Source organism: Amblyomma mixtum, chromosome 6 (genome assembly GCF_055824585.1).
Source record: "Amblyomma mixtum isolate Tamu chromosome 6, ASM5582458v1, whole genome shotgun sequence".
Lineage (NCBI taxonomy): Eukaryota > Metazoa > Arthropoda > Arachnida > Ixodida > Ixodidae > Amblyomma > Amblyomma mixtum.
The window spans coordinates 118,086,510-118,107,431 of NC_143017.1; the positions used below are offsets into that span (position 1 = coordinate 118,086,510).

The 20,922-nt window shown below is 45.6% G+C and overlaps 1 protein-coding gene across 5 annotated transcripts in view; it reads left to right on the forward strand.

Annotated features, from left to right (window-relative positions):
- Positions 1-20,922, forward strand: part of Dgk (diacyl glycerol kinase 1) — a 453,430-nt gene that overhangs the window by 243,133 nt on the left and 189,375 nt on the right. For all 5 annotated transcript variants that reach the window (XM_089548936.1, XM_089548938.1, XM_089548940.1 and 2 more), the window contains exon 4: positions 13,918-13,944. The gene's annotated coding sequence lies outside the window, so the exon portion shown is untranslated. The remainder of the gene's footprint in view (positions 1-13,917; positions 13,945-20,922) is intronic.

A 20,922-nucleotide genomic window follows, 5' to 3' on the forward strand; every position in this document is an offset into this window, starting at 1 on the left:
GCACGCACCAGTTTCGAGTTGGCTGCGCGGAGCAGCCCATAGGGCTTGGTGTTGTTTAAGGCGCGTCGCACTCCTGAATACGCGCAACCTAACCTTTCTTGGCCCCAAGAGGGAAACAATGGGGGGGGGGGGGGGGACAGAATTACTGGGGGGGTCTGGGATCCGACGGGGGACCACGGTGTGTGAGCGTGGAGGATAAAAGTGTAGCGCGCGCTTGACTCGTTCGGTAGGAGTTTGTAGTCGAGGAGCCGCCGACGCCGATCCAGCACACTGTTCCTGCGGAGTATGCTTTCCCGCGGGAGTAGCTCCGAATTCGCGGGCGCACAGAAAAAGAAAGAATGCCTTTGTTCATCTTTTTATAGGTTCTTGTCGGCGAATTTTCTCTTCATTTTTTTTTTCCCTGGCCGCCGCCCAGGTCCTCTTCTGATGCTGCTTTAAATGCGTGCACGAGCGCTACATAGTTGTTGTGTTTTTGTTTGCGGTTATCCGTGCTTCATTCCCGCGTTGGTCGTGCATTTCGCTTATGCCTCCTTCGCTCCGTTTCGCTATATGCCTTATCCCGCCTTTCGAAATATCCTCGGTGGTGCACCGTAGTTTTTCACTTGTCATCGTGTTGCTGTTTACCCTGAAGAAGAGAAATTTGAGAAATGCCACAATTTTCACTTCTCATGTTTCTTTTATCAAGTGTTTTCCTTTCAATTCGTCGCAGTTTCTCGCTGTAGAGCAAGGGTCGTAACAGAGGTGTGTTGCATACATCATATTACGCATGCCTGTAATGTGCGAAAAGTTTTTTTTGTTAATTTGCTTGGCGTGGTGGTAGCGTGATGGAAGTAGTTATTCTTTCCTACATTTTTTAAGTCAATTAATTTCATTGTGGCCCGAGTTGTGAGCTCGGGTCACGAAATTTAAGTTTATCAGTCCTAGACTTGTCTTAAGCTTGTTAAGCTTTCTTCCTAGCACTAAGTGCTGGAACAAAATTAACTGAGGGATACTTAAGGGAAAGAAGCATTATTGTAGAAGGCGCAGTACAAGTCTTGAGGAAAGAACGGTGGAACAAGTTCTAAGGAAGATGGAGTTGTAAGGGCTGACTTTAGATAGTTTCCACATCGAGTGGTCAAATGTGCAACGTGGTACACACCACACAGGAAAAATAACCAAAAACCGATGAGGGGATAGCTCGTTGTTTCCTCTATATGGCAAATTGGTAAATTGGTTTTTGAGGGAAGGAAATGGCGCAGTATCTGTCTCGCATATCTCGGCGGACACCTGAACCGTGCCTTTCAGGGAAGGAAGAAGGAAGGTGGGAGTGAAAGAAGAAAGAAAGAGGTGCCGTAGTGGAGGTCTCTGTAATAATTTCGACCCCCTGGAGATCTTCAACGTGCACTGACATCGCACAGCACAGGGCGCCTTTTGCGTTCCGCCTCCATCGAAACACGGCCGCCGCGGTCGGGTTCGAAACCGGGTACTCCGGCTCGGTAGACGAGTGCCTTAACCACTGAGCCACCGCGGCTGGTATTTCCTCTTATTTTCATTCTGTTCTTCGTATGTCTTGCACTCTGAACGTTGCAAGACGAATTTTGACCAACTGTCCCCGAACGAGGCAGTCTCGTCGCGTTCGTTCATCGTTTTCATATTTTTTTTTTTTTGCTCACGACTTGCCCTAGCGAAGAGCGCCGAAATTTGACAGTAATCTCATACAACGATCGAGTTATTCGCACCTGTCACCACCCGCATGCATATTCCATTTAAGTTTTCTATTTTGTTCTCGTTGCCACTTCGAAGTACGACTTTTTTTTCTTTTTCTAGCACGCACCCACTAAGGACGTGACCTTGTCTTGTAACAGCTGGTTAGTTTTCGCAGCGAACCTTGTATTTTTCTTGTTGGTCAGTAACTTTGGAGGTCTTTGTTTGTACTTCGTTCGAGATAATTTATGCTGATGCGTGTCCTGAAGCTGCGCCCTGAATGACACGTTCCTGAGCCAAAAGCGCGCACCGCACTGAACGAACAGTCAAAACATAAGTAGCGGCGATGACAGCGGACTGCACGTCACACGATTTATTTTTCCCCTACGGATGTTTCTCCTTCCCCCCAATTTTCTTCATTTTTCTCCCTCGCCTAAACCTCGTCAAATCCCCGCGGGATCTGCGACGCAATTAGGCGCGGCTCCTGTCACGCTCATTATCATAGCAGCCGCGCGTGTGTGTGTTTGCTCATCGGATCCTCGGCGGGTGTGTTTGCTGACCCTCCTCATCAGGGGAAGCGGCGCTGGGCTGATGGCTTGATTGAAGAGTGTGCGGCTTGGGCAATAACACCGGAGCCCGAAGGAGCTAATGGCGCCGAGGAAGCCACCCATTATGGAAACCGCGACTGCTATGGCCGTCCCATGTAGGCGACTATGGTGGTAGCGCGACCGGCCGTTGACGAGGCGTTACGCAAGATGGCGCTGGCGCACGTGCGGTCTAGGAATAACAGAGCGTTCTTGTCCGAGCGCTGCGGCTTGCGGCGGTGGCTGTCGTCGCACCGTGGCAGCCAAGCTGCTGTTGCTGCGCTCACGATGTGGCCAATCCGATGAGCGCCTGTCGCTTGAAGCGCGTTTCTCGCTGTCTATACAGCGACGTTCAAGGACTGTTTTTGCAGGCTTGGTGACGTTACCACGCGAGTGGGGAAATAAATATTCGAGAATGGCCTGGGAAAACAGTGCATACCCCCGTAATAACAGCCAGCTATAGTGTATTGGCCAGACTGTATTTTTTAGCCGTGTCACGGGTTAAATTTAATGCCAGGCTTAGAGTGTCGACCACTAGGGTGCGTCACTGGTTGCGCTTTCGTGTGCCTGTGAGAGAGGGAAAGAGATCCTCACGAGAGTGCTCGTTTGACAGTGAATAGTCTAATCCAATTACAAAGAAGCCAAAGGAGGCGAGAGAAATGTCTACCGTCGAGGGATACACTATAGTGCGCAGAGCGCCAGTACTGAGCCTATAGTTGGTGGTTCATGACAGCTTTGAAGCGCTGCGCACGGCATCACACTGACGCACAGCGCGGCAGCTGACAACCGTTTTTTATTAGCCATGAAGTCTTTCTTCTGTGCAGTGGGAGTTACGTATGTGTGTGTTGCGTGCGCGTGTGTATTTATTTATTTATTTATTTATTTATTTATTTATTTATTTATTTATTTATTTATTTATTTATTTATTTATTTATTTATTTATTTATTTATTTATTTATTTATTTATTTATTTATTTATTCGTTTTGCCCTCAGGGTACATGCACATTTAGAAGTGAGGGACAAAAAGCAAAATAGTACAAAGCAAAAAGGCAAATTATAACGAAATACAGAACGCAGATAATGAACGCATTTGAAGCAAAGCTGAAAAGGCAAACACGAAAGATAATGTATACAAATAATAATGGTCACAGAAATGTTACATAGCGACGCAAGTAGAAATATGAATACAAAAATGCAATGCACAACGAACACAGTAATTGGGTTTATGGGGCTTTATCGTCTCAAAGCGACTCAGGTTATGAGGGACGAACACAGTAATTACACATAAGATGTCAGTGGTTGAAATAACTTATGAAATAAAGCTGTCAACACCATTTTTAAAGTTGTCAGTGCTAGTTATGTTAGTGAGTGATACAGGTAAGTTATTCTAATCATTGCTGGTATGGGGGAGTAATGAATATGAATAGTTGAATGAGTTGCGGTGTGGTGTGTTTACTTTTTGGCGGTGGTTACGGCGAGATGAAACGTACGGTGGCAGTTGGACCCAAAATGGACATAAGTATAATTTGTAATAAAATATTTTATGAAAAAGACACAGGCGAGACATTTTTCTGCGGGTGGACAACCATAAGAGCTGTAGGAACGCTTTCGTGTCAGTAACACTGGCGGTCCTTAGATAGTTGTTTAGGATGAATCGGGCTGAGCGATTTTGTATAGCTTCAAGAGTGTGCGTGAGGGTGACATGCCCGGGATCCCAAAATGATGATCCGTATTGAAGCTATGGACGAATAAAAGTTTTGTACAATCCTATGGGTAAACACCGAGCAAGATCTTGCAATGTTTGTGGGTTTGTGCTAAGCGAAGTAAATAAATCAAATAAATATCCACGACTGGGATTCGAACCCGCAGCGGTGCGAACAGATCTGCTTCTCTGGCCACTGCGTGAGAGCACTGCGGGCTATCGCCGCAGCTGAACACGCCTGACAGAGATGTGCGCTGCATGCGTTGGCATAGACAACGTTGTGGCAGAAACACGGCACTGGAGGATAGGCCGTTGGCGTACACTGGGTAAATTGGCACTGACGATTGAAAAGCCGAAGACGCGCATAACTGGCCCCCTGGGTCAATGGACGCCTCAATCGCGCTTTCAGGTACGTGTCGGTCGTGTCCATCTGCAAGAAACTGCTTTCGCACAATATTTCGTGCTTAGCAATGCTAGATCGTCATTTTTTTCTTACAATATACTGTGCAGTCAGACAAATTTTTGAAGAAACGTGGGTAAGCAGGTCATTAATATCAATTAGGAATAATAAAAGACCGATCACTGAGCCTTGCGGCATACCGGAATGAAATGGAGCTAGAGGCGAGTTAGCGTCATTAGTGGCTACAAATTTCCCATGTATCTTTCTGGGACGTGCCGACTGGTGTTCCTACTGCTCCTTGTCGCCCTGACCTGACGTCAGCTGGGACAGCATTGCGTCTTTGAATTTCTTATGTTATCTTGCGACAACAGAATTCTTTTTTCGCTAAAACGAACTAGAAAGGTCCCTCCAACGAACACTTCGTCGTAAAAAGTCATTTCTGGTGATTATCTGTTATCTCCACTCGGTTTCTCTGGACGAAAAAGAAAAAAAGAACACGTAAGCCTGTCTGATATTGGACGACGACAAAGGAAGAAGTGGTGCGACGACGGATTGTCGCTTCCTCCAAAAGCGAGAAAAAGAGTAAGGGTTAAAAATTTATCAGTCGTGGAAACGACGAACGCGCGACATAATAAATATCCGGGAACCTCTGGTGCCATTAAACATCCCTCCATGGAATGAGAAACACATGAAACCGTAGCGAAGTGGGGAATATTTTAGCGTGTGCTTTATTCAGTTGGAGAACGGGTATCATTTATTCGTGAGCAAAGGGCAGCTCTGCATGTTTGATGAAGGATCGTCTTTTCTTATGTTTTTCGTTTTTTTTCCTGGAAAGGCGATTTTGGGAATCGCCCTACCGGACTGTTCCCTGTATTTTTTCCCTGGGAGCGTGGGATGTGAAATATTTGTAGCTTCCCGTTTCATGTTAAGATGGAGCACAGATGAGAGCCTCGGAAGAAATTACGAAGCACGGCTTCTTCATTCATATTCTTCTCTTTTAAAAGAAGAAGAAAAAAAAAATCTTAGAAAATCTCGATCCAATAAACTTCGATAGAAGGCTTAGATGGAATGACAAAACACGAGTTCTTCGCTTGATTTTTGTTTAACCATATTAAAAATTTACCAATCTAGTCCGATTGAAGGTGTTCCCGGCGTAACAAGGTCGCCTCACATAATTTGTTGAGAATTCGAGTGAGAGGAGAGGTGCTGCCGGACGCGTTTTCTGTTCTCTTTTTTTTTTTATATAATTCTAGAAGCTGCGGTCTTAAATCCTGTGCTCGCGCGCTACGCGGACAACATTCGCATGCGCTGCAGCAACGCGCCATCACCGGGTCGAAACGGGGCTCGAATGGAAGAGAGCATGTTGCGCCTCCTGGAGCTGTCGTTATGCGTCGCCTATTCGTACCCTGTCATAAACAGACGCACGCGTTTCCGGGTGCACATGGGCGTGCATTCTGAACAGCGAGTCCTGACACCTCTACCAAAGTAAGGTTTTCATCGCGCCATGTGGTTAACTCGCCGTCCGCACCTTTTCTTTTCACTTTTTCTTTAAGTCATTCTTTTTAAGTCACCGTCAGTTTCTTGCCGTGTTTGGAGCGGCTTATTCCGCCTTTAGAGGAGAAGGCGCGTGTCACGCGTAGATTGTGATAAAAGACTGGTCTGTTTGGACTTCTTCATTATGAAGAGATGAAAATTGATGATAACGGACAAGCTTGGCTGCTCAGTGGCGCCGGTAATATCTTGTCGTAAGTAGACAGTTACTTTGATAATGGGTATGCGTTACTTTTCACTTAGGCACGTCGTCGACGTAATCTTTCGTCTGGAAGTTCTCAGAGCGAAGCGGCGACTTGTGCACAAGTTCTTGTCTGAAGAAATCGGAAATGAAAACCGAAGGTTCGAGAAACACAAGGTCTCCAACTTAGCGCTCTGAAAGTCGTGCAAAGAGCTTGCTTCTGGGACACACAGGGTGTTGTCTCAGCACATATAACTGTTTCTTACTGAGTCTTGCTGCTTAGTTTTGGTCTTGATTATAATTAACGTGCGGATCTAGAGCGACCGGGGGCTATCATACTTAAATGAGGAAGCGCTTCTCAAATGGGCAATGTAATAGCGTTTGGTCCTTTGATTTTCACCCGCGAGCATGTTTTGGGGAAGACTAATCATTTTCTCACTCTCGTTACTGTACTGCAAACTCACATTTAGTCGTTGCTGCCAGCCGATAGTAAGTTAGCAGCTCTGACTGTCTTAATCCTGAGGCGAAGGAAAGGTACCAGCAAGCACATTAAATATAGTCTATGAGCCACTACGGGCTACTCTTGTTTATAACCAGGTGGATTTTCCTGCAGCGATGACAACAAGGAGTCCTGAGGCAGGTTACATTTTCACCGGGTAGTTCACTGAGGTCATTGGGCACATCCAAAAGATGGTAGGGATTAGGGTCCGTGTACCTTCCACGATCCGTTGAGGGCCTTGGTGGGTCCTAGAAAGGACTTAGCTGGGCACAGGAACCAGAAATCGGCGGAGCCGATAATAAATGCGTCCGCTCACTCGGGCCCCCTATTGGCCTACCAGGTTGTTCGGAACACGAGAATAAAGAATCAATTCTACGTGCATACGCTGTGGCTGGTGATTTACGGGTGGAGGCGAGTTCGTTCGGCAAAGTGTCAGTTAGGACATTGAACATTGCTTCCAACTCGTCCGCTTTCCTGGTCGTTGGCAGCGTCACCTACGGTGCTAGACTCTCTTCTCACTTGGTGACCAGCGACTGCATGTCGCGTATGTCGCGGTGTCAGCTGACTCCAATGCAGCAGGTTTTTTTGTTCTCGTCGGTTTGGAGGAGTGTCTCAATACTCCTGTCTTCCTATTTCTTTGCTTTTCTTTATGTTTCTGCGTTTATGCCGGCAGACACATACGAATGGCAGGCGGCCGATGACGCCATAAACGACACAATAGCGAACAGCGACTCGCGACATAAGAGTCAATCCCAGTGCGAGGGAAGGGTCCGAGAACGGAGAGCTGCGATCGTTCGGCGTAGCGAACACACTGATGCGATCGCCGCTGCGAATGAAGACGAATGAATCGTTATCGAAACAACGCGTCGCCCCCGCTGCCGCTTCGTACGACTGCGCGGACCGCTTTTTACGGTTTCTGAAAACGTTCCGCTTCGTGAAGGAATGAAAAAGGGGAATGAAAACAGAATGGCGCTTTGTTTTTGTACGTTCGGCAATTCCCTTTTGTTTTTCCGCCGCTGTTCTTTCTCTCCTTGGGTGGCGTTAATCGACTGTTTATTCGCGAGGGTGAAAGCAGTCGTTTCCGCGGGACGACGAGCGGAGGAAGATCGCCGTTCTTCCCCCGCCTCGCTGAATGAATGGTGGCCAAGAAGCGTGGCTGATTCGCTCCGAAGGGCGGGCCTCAACGCTCGCCTCCTTTCTCGGGAGCCGAACGGCGTTGTTGGCTGCCGGATGCCGCTTGCTCGACTGGTGTCGGTTCTTCGTGTGCGCATTGTATGGCGTTTGGTATTTTGAGCTAACGGTTGGACAAAGCACACAGCTGGACCGAACGGTACATGACTTGCATACAAAAAAAAAAAAAACACCTCCGGCAGTATACTATTCTCTTGTTTTTACAACGATAATTTATGAGGGGCAGGCATTTATTTGTCTTGCTGTGGATTATTATGATGATGATCATGACGGCTACGAGGGTGGTGGGGGAGAAGAAGAAAGCGACGAGGACAATGATGATGATAATAGGGAGGATGACAAGGAGGAAGACCCCGACAAGGTATTTTCTGCGGGGGAGGCAGACGTCCGCGTCCTCACTTGTCGGAGTGGCTGCCGCGGTATCGTCATTTACGTATAGTGTTTTCATGATCAGGATCGTAATCCATATCTTCCCAGTTCATTGGTTTCCAAGTGAGAATTCTTAATCTGTGGCGTAATTTCTTAACTATAGTCTTTTTTCCGGTTCACTTTCTTGCCCTCTTGTCACTGGCGGTTATGGCTTTTGACGTCATGCTGCAAGCGCTTGTGACGTCTAGTAATGCCGTCTGCCGCCTCCGGCGTTTTAGAATGCAACCATCATTTAGAATTCGCCCATCATTTGTGGCGCCCATGGCGTGTCACGCAGCCGTCCATTTCGCCCCCTTGCTTCAAGCTAGGATATCATTAACTCGCTTTTGTTCTTGAAACCACTTTTTTAGCCATATTTTAAACCTCCACATTCGCCTCGAAGTTTCGCTTTCATACTTGTTCCAGTAAAACACGTGAGTTGTGTGACTTTCTTTGAAAGAATATACCCCGAAAGACGCAGATTCTATTCCGCCCGTGGCTGTCGCACTTCGATGGAGGCGAAATGCTAAAGGCCGGTGTACTGTGCGATATCAGTGTACGTTTAAGAACCTCAGGTGGTCGAAATTATCCGGAGCCCTTCACAAAGGCGACCCTTATAGCTTGAGTCGCTTTGAGACGTTAAACCCCATAAAACCAAACCAAACCAAAGCAAACCTATGAGTCGTCAGCTAGTGAAATGAACTTCTCTGTCAATAAGTCTGGGATTTTTTTGCCACACTTATCAGGTCTTTCTTAAGTGTGTGCACATCAACTTTCATATCGTATCCGCTCGTGACAACTGAGAGATCGCGTTAGCGGTGCGGTATAAAAAAAAAAATTAAGTTCTTTGCATCCGTTTCGCATTCGCGATTCATCTCTTTCTCGCGCAAGATCAGACACTATTATATTTCTGGTCTTGGGTGACGATTACTCTTCCGTTGTATGTGAACGACAGGAAATGCGCGTGCTCAATTCGGCTCACAGTGGGAAAAAAGTTTAAATCATCAGACAACTGCTGATTTGTTCGTAGCAAAGCAAGTACGCACTGCACACTTCTATTACTTTTTGTAAATGCATTAAAGTTCAAAAAAAGAAGCTGTTCTCGAAAGCTTAACATTTTCTCTTCTCATTGCTGATCTAATAAAGGACGTTGCTTTCGAGAGCACACAGCTAGTGCTTCGTCCACAAATGGGCGTGCAACCAGTTTCTGGCGTGTGTTCTCATCATGATGGCTATTAGGTGGAAATCTAAGGAGGTGAGTGCGACGCTCAGGAAATTAACTTCGGGGTAGCAGCCAAGGCACCTTTCGAGATAAGCGACTATGGAGCTCTGGAGAGCGTCGTTATGGATTACGCTTTAAGTTTTTACATGGCAAGAGCTGGTCGGATGCGGGGGCCTGTGGAATCCTTCAGAACAGCGTCGTTTCTTTGTTATTGCTTTGCAATACTGCTGCCTTGGACTTTTGCCTTAAGCACCGTTTCTGCAGAGTGTTGGGGGGCAATGAGTCGTGAGCTTAGAAAATGAGCCTCCCAGGAAATTAGGAAAATGAGGTCGTTTCAGCGCGCTCTGAAAACATCCTTCATGTTTCTTTTTTTTTTTTTTTTTGTCATGAAGGATGAACATATGCCTTGTTTTGCCATCGCCTTTAAGATGGAAGGCTCTCACAGTATTCGCAATCATTTTCTTCCTGTTCGCGTTTGCGCTTCTAGAAGGTTCTGTGGTATGTGCGGCAGTATCAACTTTTGGTCTTTTTTTGTTTTTTGTTTTGGTCCGTTAACGTCACCAAGAAAGAAACCTCAGAATGCTGGCAACTGATATGTACCTGTTGGAAAGGGCACCTAAGTCTCTCCGAATCTGAGCGCAGATGTTGTTGCTACAGAACTAAGTATCCTCCGGGATGGACTGCCTCGTAGGTCATGTCGGAAAAAGTTTCAGTCGTGAATTGACACTGCACGTTTCTTTTATGTAAAAGGAATCGGGGTTCTCGTTCCAAACAAAGAGTTATCAGGCACCAAAATTGAAAACAAATAACACCGGACAGAAACAATATGATAATTCTGTTCGAATTCTATTCTAGTTCTATATATACCTTATTTTTTCGCCCCTTGTCTCTTTCTCAAGCAACGCCACACCCTCAGTAGCGCTTCGATCGCCCAGTGAATGAAGCAGTATGTAAAACAAATAGAAGCGATGGAAAAGATTGTTTCGTGGTGCCAGCCGGTAAATTACAGTGGCGATTAGAAAAAGTTAATTCAAGTGACTGACGACAAGAGCAGCGGGAAAAATAAAAAAATAATATTCATTGTAAGTGATGACTTTCTTCTAAACCATCGCCATAACCGAGGAACTAGAATAGCCTGACACTGTCGTTATTCTCTTGTTCATGAACCGCTGCGCTACGCTGCCATTCCACTACCCTGGTGATCTATCGCTTGGGCTGATTATTTTTACTCGCCTGTACCTATTTCTTTTTTTTTTTTGTTTTTCAACACCCACGTTATAGTGGCGTAAAACTTGAGCGCGCCTTGAACGTGCTTGATCCCTTCGCGACGAACCATTCGACGCTCCATATAGGGTGTGAGCAAAATAGCGACAGCGAAGGCTTGTGGCGCTGCTTGAACTGAGGATCAGAGTTTAAACAATTAAACTGCAGTAGAGCAAATTTATTTCACTAGGGTGTCACTGAAAAAGGGATGCGTGTAGTTCACGCTCCATTTGGTCGCGCTAAGCTGTTTCGTCTACACATTCCTACCAAAAACTATCAGAGGGCCAAACCACGTGCCACGCTCCACTGTAATCATGCAAGAATCTGTGCAGGCTTCAAAGATGCTCTCGCAAAACTCTTCTTTGCGCATCCGGACCGTTTGTGTGTGTTCTTCTATCCTAAACCTGTTGTTGAATGTCCTGCATCACGTTTACATTGCATGTGTCTGTTTCGTTCTTGTGTTGTTTTTATTTGTGCATTTTTCGGTTTTCTTTTTCTTCCTTGAATGCTTACACACAAACGCAAACGAAGAAATGACTCCTCTGCATGTCTCACGCTTTGTCCCTGTGATGCTTTGCCCACAGTGACGGGATTTGAATGCGCAGGCTCCTTTCCCAAGCAATGCAACCCTAGGAAGCCGAGTACCAGGCTGAGGCATAGCTTGTATTCATTTTTAGACAACCGGTAGGTACCCGGCCGGCGGCGAGAGTCAAACCCACCACCTCCCGAAGCCGAGGCGGGTGCTCTACCACGAGGCCTCATAGATATTTAAAACAAACAACTAAATAAAGTACAATTCATGAAATGTCTCGACATAGCTGGCACTTGTGGACGTTCTTCCCGATTCGCCACTGCCTATAACATCGTCGACTGCCTTCACTGGTATCCCGGCAAAGGCCAACCATTTTTGTGCATACGAACACGTTTAAACATTCGGCTCCTGATCAGGCGAAGTTAGCTCCGCCTTCTGCAAAGTTACGCTTCTTTGTGGTTGTTGTGAGACAGGCTGTGTATACAGATGATGAGGCAATATGTCTGGCCTCGTCGGGTTTTGTGACGTTGCCTGTGCTCGGAGACTGGGGCTCCCTGACAGTCAGCGCAAATAACGCGCTATGGATAGCCTGCTATGGAACAGGCAAAGGATGAGCTCATGAAGCCTCGTTCTGTTACACCGTTGTCGATGCAAAAGTGCTTCATACGCTTTGAAACAAAGAAGATGAACGATCGATGGCGCATCACTGGAAGCTTCCTCCCCTTCCAGCATATTTAAGCACTCTGAAAGCGAAGAATATCATAAAAAAGTTATAAACAGAATTGACGGGCGAACGGTCGAGGGAACACCAAGACTAAAATAGCTTAGAGTTGCTGAGGGCTCGCCAAATGCTCCGTTCGTCACGTTTCTTCTTGTCTTTGGTTTGAGATGGCTAGTTTACATAACGCGATACTAGCAAGCGAACTGTTCGCTAATTGTTGCTGCTATGTATTGCCGAACAAATAAGCCGGCTTTAAAAGAGTCGCTGGACTAGCAATAAACATACGTCGGCTGCTTTTGTTCAGGGCCGTTTTATAAATAGTACAAACGAATAAATGACAATGCCTAGATTCATGCGTATGCCGCGGTTTTCAGTCGGGATATTCATTTCATATATATATACATATATATAAGATGTATTTCTGCGTTGGTGCCGCCGCGGTGGCTGAGTGGTTATGGTGCTCGGCTGCTGACCCGAAAGACGCGGGTTCGATCCCGGCCGCGGCGGTTGAATTTCTTTGGAGGAGGAATTCTAGAAGCCCGTGTGCTGTGCGATGTCAGTGCACGTTGAAGAACCCCAGGTGGTCGAAATTTCCGGAGCCCTCCACTACGGCGTCTCTCATAGCCTGAGTCGCTTTGGGACGTTAAACCCCATAAACCAAACCAAACCGTATTTCTGCGTTGCCTCGCTAGTGAATCACCTCGTACTTTTCCAGAGGATGGAGCAACCATGTGCCCTGTGCTTCAGTGTTTTTTTATATGCCTTCTTTGCGCTGCCACAAATAATTTTTGTTAATTCTTTTTTCGAACCCACATCCTGAAATCTTTTTTTTTTTTTTGATGACTACGTTTAGTATTTTGCGTCGTTGGGAACGCAGCTCTGCCGTGCCCGGAATCTAATTCGCAGACTCGCGAATTCAGCAGTAACGCCATATCCTGAGCAACTGCGCTGGGTCGTTCTTTCCTGTTGCTCAAAGATGAGAATGGCGACAAGGTCGTTTGCATAGTTGCAGCCGCCATATTTTTTGCTTACTGCTGAATGCTGAATAATCGCTATGGTATCGTCGTTTGCCAAATCGTGCAGCAGAAAGCCCTTCTTAGAGCAATTTCCTGTTATTTTTTGGCCATCAGAAACTGCATCGAGAATTCTCGGCTTGAAAAGTTAACATCTGTTTCTTACCTCATTAACATTTATTCCTACATCGCAATACAAGCACATCTCCATCGAAATGGCAGTCGGTTATCGGTTTTATTATAACTTAAGTTGCAATAAAACCACCCAGGAGAAAGGCCGACCGTACGGTACAACGATCGGTTTGGCTGTTTGTAATGATGGTTTGGTTTATGGGGTTTAACGTCCCAAAGCGACTAAGGCTATGAGAGACGCCGTAGTGGAGGGCTCCGGGAATTTCGACCACCTGGGGTTCTTTAACGTGCACTGACATCGCACAGTACACGGGCCTCGAATTTCTCCTCCAAAGAAATTCAGCCGCCGCGGCCGGGATCGAAACCGCGTCTTTCGGGCCAGCAGCCGAGCACCATAGCCACTGAGCCACCGCGGCGGCTGTTGTTTGTAATGAGAAGCAGTGAAAACGAACTTTGTACCGTACGATCTGCTTTTCTCCTGCAAATATGACTACACGAGAAAACGAAACGGGGCGTATAGGTTCATAAAACACGAAATTGCTTAGCTTCATACGCAACAGACTTCCACATTCATCAAATGTATGAGGGAAGCCAACGATTCTCTCATAAGGGTAGACGTTATTTGGGCGTTAGGGAAAAAAATAGGCTCTTTTCCTTCTGGCGTTCCAGGTTCTGACACGAAATGAATGGTGTTTACGCAGAACGCTTGAACTGAATAGCTGCAGAATGAGGCCTGCTGTGCATGACCTTTTAGCATGTGATGCAACCATCGATTCGTCGGCTGCGTTCATCGATTTCTTACCTCTTTTCTTTGTCCTTTCTCTGCCTTCGCAGGTGCTGCCCGCGAGCCGGAACGATAGGGTGAGTGTCTCAGGTTGCAAGACGTTCTATAACCGGTCCATTGTTCATGCTGCTGCCCAAGCTCAGGCACTGAAACACTCAAGAGAACCTAATGAAGGGATGTATTCGGAGAAATACGGTTTTTTCCCGCAGACATACGTCAACGTCGCAAAGAGGACGCCGCTTCGGCGAGTCTGGTTAACGTCTTCTGGCGCGTTTCAAGCTAGCCAGCGGTTTATTCGCAATCTGATGACCTGCGCTGGTCTAATCTCTTTTAGCTGCGTTCTATTTCGTCGTGTGTGACAAGTTGCTCAACCGCTATGAACGCAAATCGATGCTATATTAAGGTACAGCACGCCGCACGTGCTTGGAGGTACCTATACAAGAGCAGTATAAATATACCCCTTACAGCGCGATTGCTTGCGGGTTGCCATCGGCGATCACGCGGGCACTGTTGCGTAATTTGTCTCCTGGCATTGCGTTGTATGTGTTGAACGGTGAACTGGCCCGCTCCCAAGAGCGGCTGTTTCGGGTCTCGCAACGTATGTCGATTTTGCCTGAAGCGAGAGACTGGGTGAAATCTCGCAATACGCTCAGTAATCTGCGGCATTCAGTTAGGACTTCATTATGACCTGATAATGCGTTCTCCCGAACCAATGTCACTGTTGTCGAAATGTCACGAAACTGTTGTCGCACACAAGCAAGCTCGTATGCGCTTCCAATGATTGTCTCCACGTGGTGATTAACTGTGATGTCCTTGGCAGCATCGTAACCACAGCCGCGCTAAGCAAGCAAGATAATAATCGGATTCCCAAAGGATGCGCGTTGTATATGCCGGGTGTTTCAGCGGAGACTTTAATATCTAACCATGAAGTTACTGCCCTTGAAAGATGGGTTCTTCTGGAGATTGGTGTCAGGGGTGGTGGACGCCAGAATACGGCGAGACCTGTTAATTAGTAAACTAGTTAACTGAAACTTGACTTTTGGTTAGGTGCCTCATTGTTGCTACTGGTGTTTAGCCGGTCGTTAGCAATGGCCATATCAATTTTAAAATGTTCAATAATGCGGTCCTCGCCGGCGCTGAGGCATCCAAGAATTCAGGCTCTCCGTGTGCGTCGACCCGAAAACGCTGCTATGGAAGAGCGAACGTCACCAACTAAAAAAAGATGAACTTCCGTATTTTAGTTATTTATCCGATTTATCATCTAAGAGTTCTGTGTTGGGTTGGCGCTTCTGTATATGATTCAATTCAAATTCAATTCAAAACTTTATTTCCAACGACTCGTTGGGGGTCATGAGGCAAAAAAGCTGCCATTGGCAGCTTGAGGGTGCCTGATGCCCGTACAAGTCAGCAGCATATAGCCAACACAAAATCTGAACACTTTCACATAAATTGACTCATCGAAACACATTCCAAACACATCAAAACACAGCACAAGAAAGTATACAGTACGAAAAACATAAAGGCAATGAAAATACATTGAATACGATTAGCTGCACAAAAACTGGGATGAGAAAAAAATTTCACGTGTCTGTTTTCTATTACATGCGCTTAAGTCAAAATTTGCTGACAGTAATTTGTTAAGCAAGCACGGCAAGTTGTGCGTGAGCGACTGTAGCATATAATTTGTACGTCTGCGTGGTATCAGCCATGTCTGAGATCCACGGGTGCGACAATCACTTTTCTGTTTCTGCAAATGCGAAAGGAATTTTATGAGGCTCTTAAACTTTTCATCGGAAAATAAGTGTGAGTACAGTAGACGGAACTCGTAAATTTTTTCGACGCTTATTATGTTATACCGTGTGAACAATGGTGCAGATGAATGTAAATAGGACACATTTGCAATGCAACGAAGTGCTTTCTTTTGAAGAAGGAGCAGTGTTTGAATATTTGTTTGTGTGGTTGTGGCCCAAACCAGTGTACAGTAATATATGTGAGAGGAAAACAGTGCATGATAAATTTGAAGTTTTGCTCTATCTGGAAGAAAATGACGGCACCGTGCTAGTGCTCCGACTGACGTAGATAGTGTCCTTGATAGTGATTGAATGTGATGATTCCACGACATGTCAGCAGCAAAGGTCACGCCAAGAATTTTATGTTTCTTAACAATTTCTATGGGTGCACCCCCAAGGAACAACCTTTCTTCTATCTGTGCTTGCTTCCCTCTAGCCATGAATAATATGGCCTTAGATTTATTGCCATTTATTTTTAAACAGTTCTTACTTGACCAATCCCAAATTATTGCAAGCTCTTTTTTGGCTTCTATTAATAGTTCGTCTACATTTTTACCGGTGAAAAAGATGCTCGTGTCATCTGCGTAGAGCACGTATATTGCATTGCTTTCCTTTTGCACGATATCGCTTACATAGATGTTGAAAAGAAACGGCCCTAAAATACTTCCTTGTGGCACGCCGGAAGTTAGTAATCTGTGTGATGAGTCACTTTCAGCGATAGAGACGCGCTGCTGACGATTCAAAAGAAAGGATTTAAGTAAAGCGAAACCAACTCCTCGGACACCATAACTGAACAGTTTGTCTAGTAATATTTCGTGGTTTAGGCGATCAAATGCTTTGCTGTAGTCAATGAAAATTCCGAGGGTAAGTCTGCCTTCATCAATATTAGAGATTATTAATTCCTTCTGAGTTAATAGTGCTGTTTCCGTTGACCTGCCTTTCCGAAAGCCATGTTGAGCATCTGAAAGCATGTTATGTTTAACGAAAAAGCTGTTCATGCGCAAAAGAATAATCTTCTCTAAACCCTTAGAAAATACAGGAAGCACTGAGACGGGTCTATAGTTGTTAACATCGTTTTTATCGCCCCCCTTAAAAAGAACTGAAACTTTAGCGATTTTCATCCTGTCCGGGAAACATCCAGATGTAAGAGCCAGATTGAATATGTATACTAGATGCGGCGCAATAATATCGATAACGTATTTCACTGCCTTTATTTGAAAGCCGTCAATATCGCTGGCATTGGTGTTTTTCAAATTTATAAATGTGCGATAGATTTCTGTTTTGAATACCGGAAATTCAACACTGTCGCGTAGCAAAACTTAAAAGGAATTCTTTGCATTGCAAGCAGCAACACGATATAGTAAAGCAGTAATCCATGCAATAATTCTACGTGGTCAGCACATACCATTGTGCTCCCGCTGCGGCTCAGTGGATATGGTGCTCGGCTGCTGACCCAAAAGACACGGGTTCGATTCCCACTGCGGCGGTCGAATTTCGATGGAGGTGAAATTCTAGAGACGTCGCACAGTAAACGAAAATTACACACACTACACGGAGGGCTCCGGAAATTATTCGGAGCTCTCCACCATGGCAGCCCTCATAGCCTGAGTCGCTTTGGAACGTTAAACCCCGCAAAACTATAAAACCATAAATATATCATAGTGACTAACGTTGTTTACAATCTTGCTGATCAAAATGATTTCTGTGGTGTTCCAAACTCTTTCATTTAAACGCTGTGTTCTTCGGCAAACATTGTGTTGCATGGCAACCGAGAAAAGAGGACGTAAATGATGGGAGGAAGTTTGAATAGGGCGCCGACGTCTTCGTCAGCTTTCGTGCTGGCCCAAACTTCCCCATTTAAAGGGTGAGCATACTATTAAAGGGTCACTGAGGCCAAATTGAGGTTGACCTGCATCTATAGATTACCGCGTTCCAATGATAAAGGCGCTATTTGCACCTAAAACGGAGCTTTTATACGATAAGAAAGATAAAAAAATGCAAATGTCGCCATCACCATATGGCGCACGTCCCAAATGCTAGGCTACACTGTCGTTCACTTCAAAACGATGATCGCGAAATCTTTTTTGGCTTAGACGTCACGAGTTTAAATAAAATAGCGGGGAAAATTTTTAAATGGTATTTTTCTCCGCAATAAAGGCGCTTTTCCTGCCGGAAAAATAACAATATGCCCAGAAAGAGCCATAAAATGGCTTTTTATATGCATATTTTCATAAGCATCTCCATCTGCTTCCAGTGTCAGTTACTGGCCGATTCATCCCTGGCGCGTTTGAGCAAGCGTCAAGTTTTTATTCCTTATGTGCAGTGTTTGTACATATTTCCAAAAGAACTATCATGGATGTTGATGTTGTGTGGTGCGGGAACGCAATATTAAGGGTACCATTTTGACGCATTCTACGGGTCTTAAATAAGAAAACTTGACACCATATTGATAAACGAATGATCACGAATGTCTGATATTTTGTCCTCCTGACAATAAGGTGATACAGTTAGCATCAAGATTACGCACTGTGCATTTTTTTAGGAAGGGTAACCAGCCGAAGAGAACTATGCCTGGAACTGAGCAGAGTAAAGTTAATCGATTTTAACACAATAGGCCTCGTTTGTTTTAATAGTTCTAGATAGTCACATAGATAATTAGAAGCTTCTTTCTATATCGGGGCGGCGACGGTCATGGCAATAGTTACTTCAAACGTATTTGTTCCCAGGTCATTTATGATAATTTTCTTCTCTGCCTCTCTGAAGTACTCTCTCCTTCTTCTCCGTGAATTCCCTAATCTTTTTTATTTACTTATGGCTACTTTGTGACAATAAAATAACTACATTTGCGTATATGAAAGAAAGGGCCTTAGAATACTAGAGGTACTGTATGCAGTAAGTCTGTGCAATACAATAGGCCAGGCCACCTGACGGCACAGTCCAGAAGCACTGCCCTCGCAACCAATGTAGAAACATTCTGCATCAAACGTAGCGAAGACCGAACGTATTAGGCTCGAAGTGGAGTGAAGTGCACTACTTTTCTGAGACACACTGGCTTGCCTTCGTTTGGGTTTTCAAACGACTAATGTGCATCCCAGGGATCAATGTTTGGACGCGGCGGAGTTGGCAAGCATGGTATGACGCGCCCTTGAAAGATGCAGTGGTTGCCTGTGGAGCGAGTGCACGCTCGCTTCAGGGGGGCATTTCCTGTACGACGCGGACGACGAAACGACACCATCGGGCCAGTATGCAAATAGCCTCCAGAACGCGTGCAACGAGAGATGCTAATGCCTTCTTACCCTTCGTTTCTCATTTTTCTTTTCCTTTTTGCTTTTCCATCCTCGCGATCAGAGAGGAGCACGATTGATGAGCTTGACATGCAAATGAGCGAATTGTTTACACGCTGGAAAAATGCTGAGGAAGTCTTGCTTCGCGATGTTGGCTGTAGCACGCGCTAGAAAGCTTTTAGGCAAATCGTTGAGGCGTCGAGGCGGCCTCTATGAAGTTCAGTCACTTTCGGAAGGCAACAAGCAATCGATGAGTGCAAACAGTCATTCATCGCCATGTTTTTGTTTTATTCGCTGCACCAGTGCTCATTTAATGCGCTGCAGAAGCAAAGTTTTCGCTTAGAAGGCGATCGCCTTTTAACGGGCGTTCACGCGGATTGCAAAAGTCACACCCTTTGAGTACTCGGCGTTTCAAGGGATCGCCGAGGAGCGTATGAGCGAGGGGCGTATGCCCGAAAGCGCCGCGAAAGACAGCAAATATCTCAGTGGAGGAGACAGAGCTTGTTTCGTTGCGCTGATTCGGCCACAGCCTTTATAGCTTTATAGTATAGTTGATGCTGTAGCTTGCTTTGAGCAAATGTGGAACTTTTTCGCTACGTGGGTGGTTCCTTTCGTGGGTATGCGACGTATATTCCGGAGCACAATTAGAACAGTTGCGGATCATCTGAGAAGACGGCAGCAGAGACTCACGGAAAATAGGCTTGGTGGGAGCGCCTTTAAACTCGGGCTCGTGGTGAAGTAGAATTGTTGGCTGTGCATGTTAGAGTTACAGAGTAGTATTTGTGTTGGCACATTTTTTTCTTTGTTTCCACTACCAATTTGTGCATATGCATGTGCAATACGTTCCCTTCGTGCATCAGATATGAGTGATTCGGTTCAAATGGGACCAGCCATGACTCTCTGAACGCAAGACTATATGAAAGTTTCACGGCCATCTATGAAAGTGACGTTTGATATTGACGGCTAAAGCCTAGCGTCTCATGAGATTAATTTTACTATCTTTGGCGTCCTTGTTGCTTTGTCGTGTAAACCTGCTCCCATTGTGTACCGTTTAATTTTTCAAATTTTATTGTTATGTTGGCATTGATATTGTTGACATTGCGGATTATTAATGTTATTTAACTTTTGCATTATTTAAGTTGTCTTTTCAGTGCTTCAGTTCATGTTTCGGGCCCCTATTTTCTGTAATACGAATGTCCTGAGAGTAAAATAAATACATAGCTAAATAAATCTATGCTAGCCTGTTCACGGCGTCAGAGGTTAGTGTGTTCAGTTGACTATCATAGTTTTTTGTGCGTGCGTGCGTGCGTGCGTGCGTGCGCGAGCGCGAGGGAAAGAGAGAGAGAGAGTACGTGACTGATTTTTCGATTCGGCGGAAGCCTGGCTACCATGCAGCACTCGTTCTCTCTTGCATGGCTTGTGTTTATTAATGTTTTAGATTAATTATTCGCACGTGAAAAGTTATGATGAATAAGGAAAATCGCCGCCTCCTTGGGGGTTCCAGCTTCTGCCATACACCTAAGAAAACATATTTTCACAGCAGAATTAAAAACCACGAAGAAGAAAGCGGCAAGACCACACACAAAATTGTGTGGGTACTGGGGCACACAGGGGTGGCAGAGAACCATGAGGCCGACAGGATAGCTCGAGGATATGCCACTTTCTCAGCATCCGACGAGACCGCGGAACTCGCGCCAACACCCAGGGAATACTCAGCCATACTAGAAAACTATAGAGGCAGAAGAATGCGATATCCCCCGCCCCACAAAGCTCTCTACAGAGAGGAAGCTGTCACTTTGAGACAATTACAGACAGGCTCTTACCCAAACCTACGCATACTAAACAAAATGCACTCTAGAATATACGTGGGCAAATGTCCCTAGTGCGACAAAAAACCCACTCTCTATCGCATCACATGGGCCTTTCAAAACATAGACATAATCCCCAAATTACAAAACTCAAGCGCGGAGCAGTGGGAGAC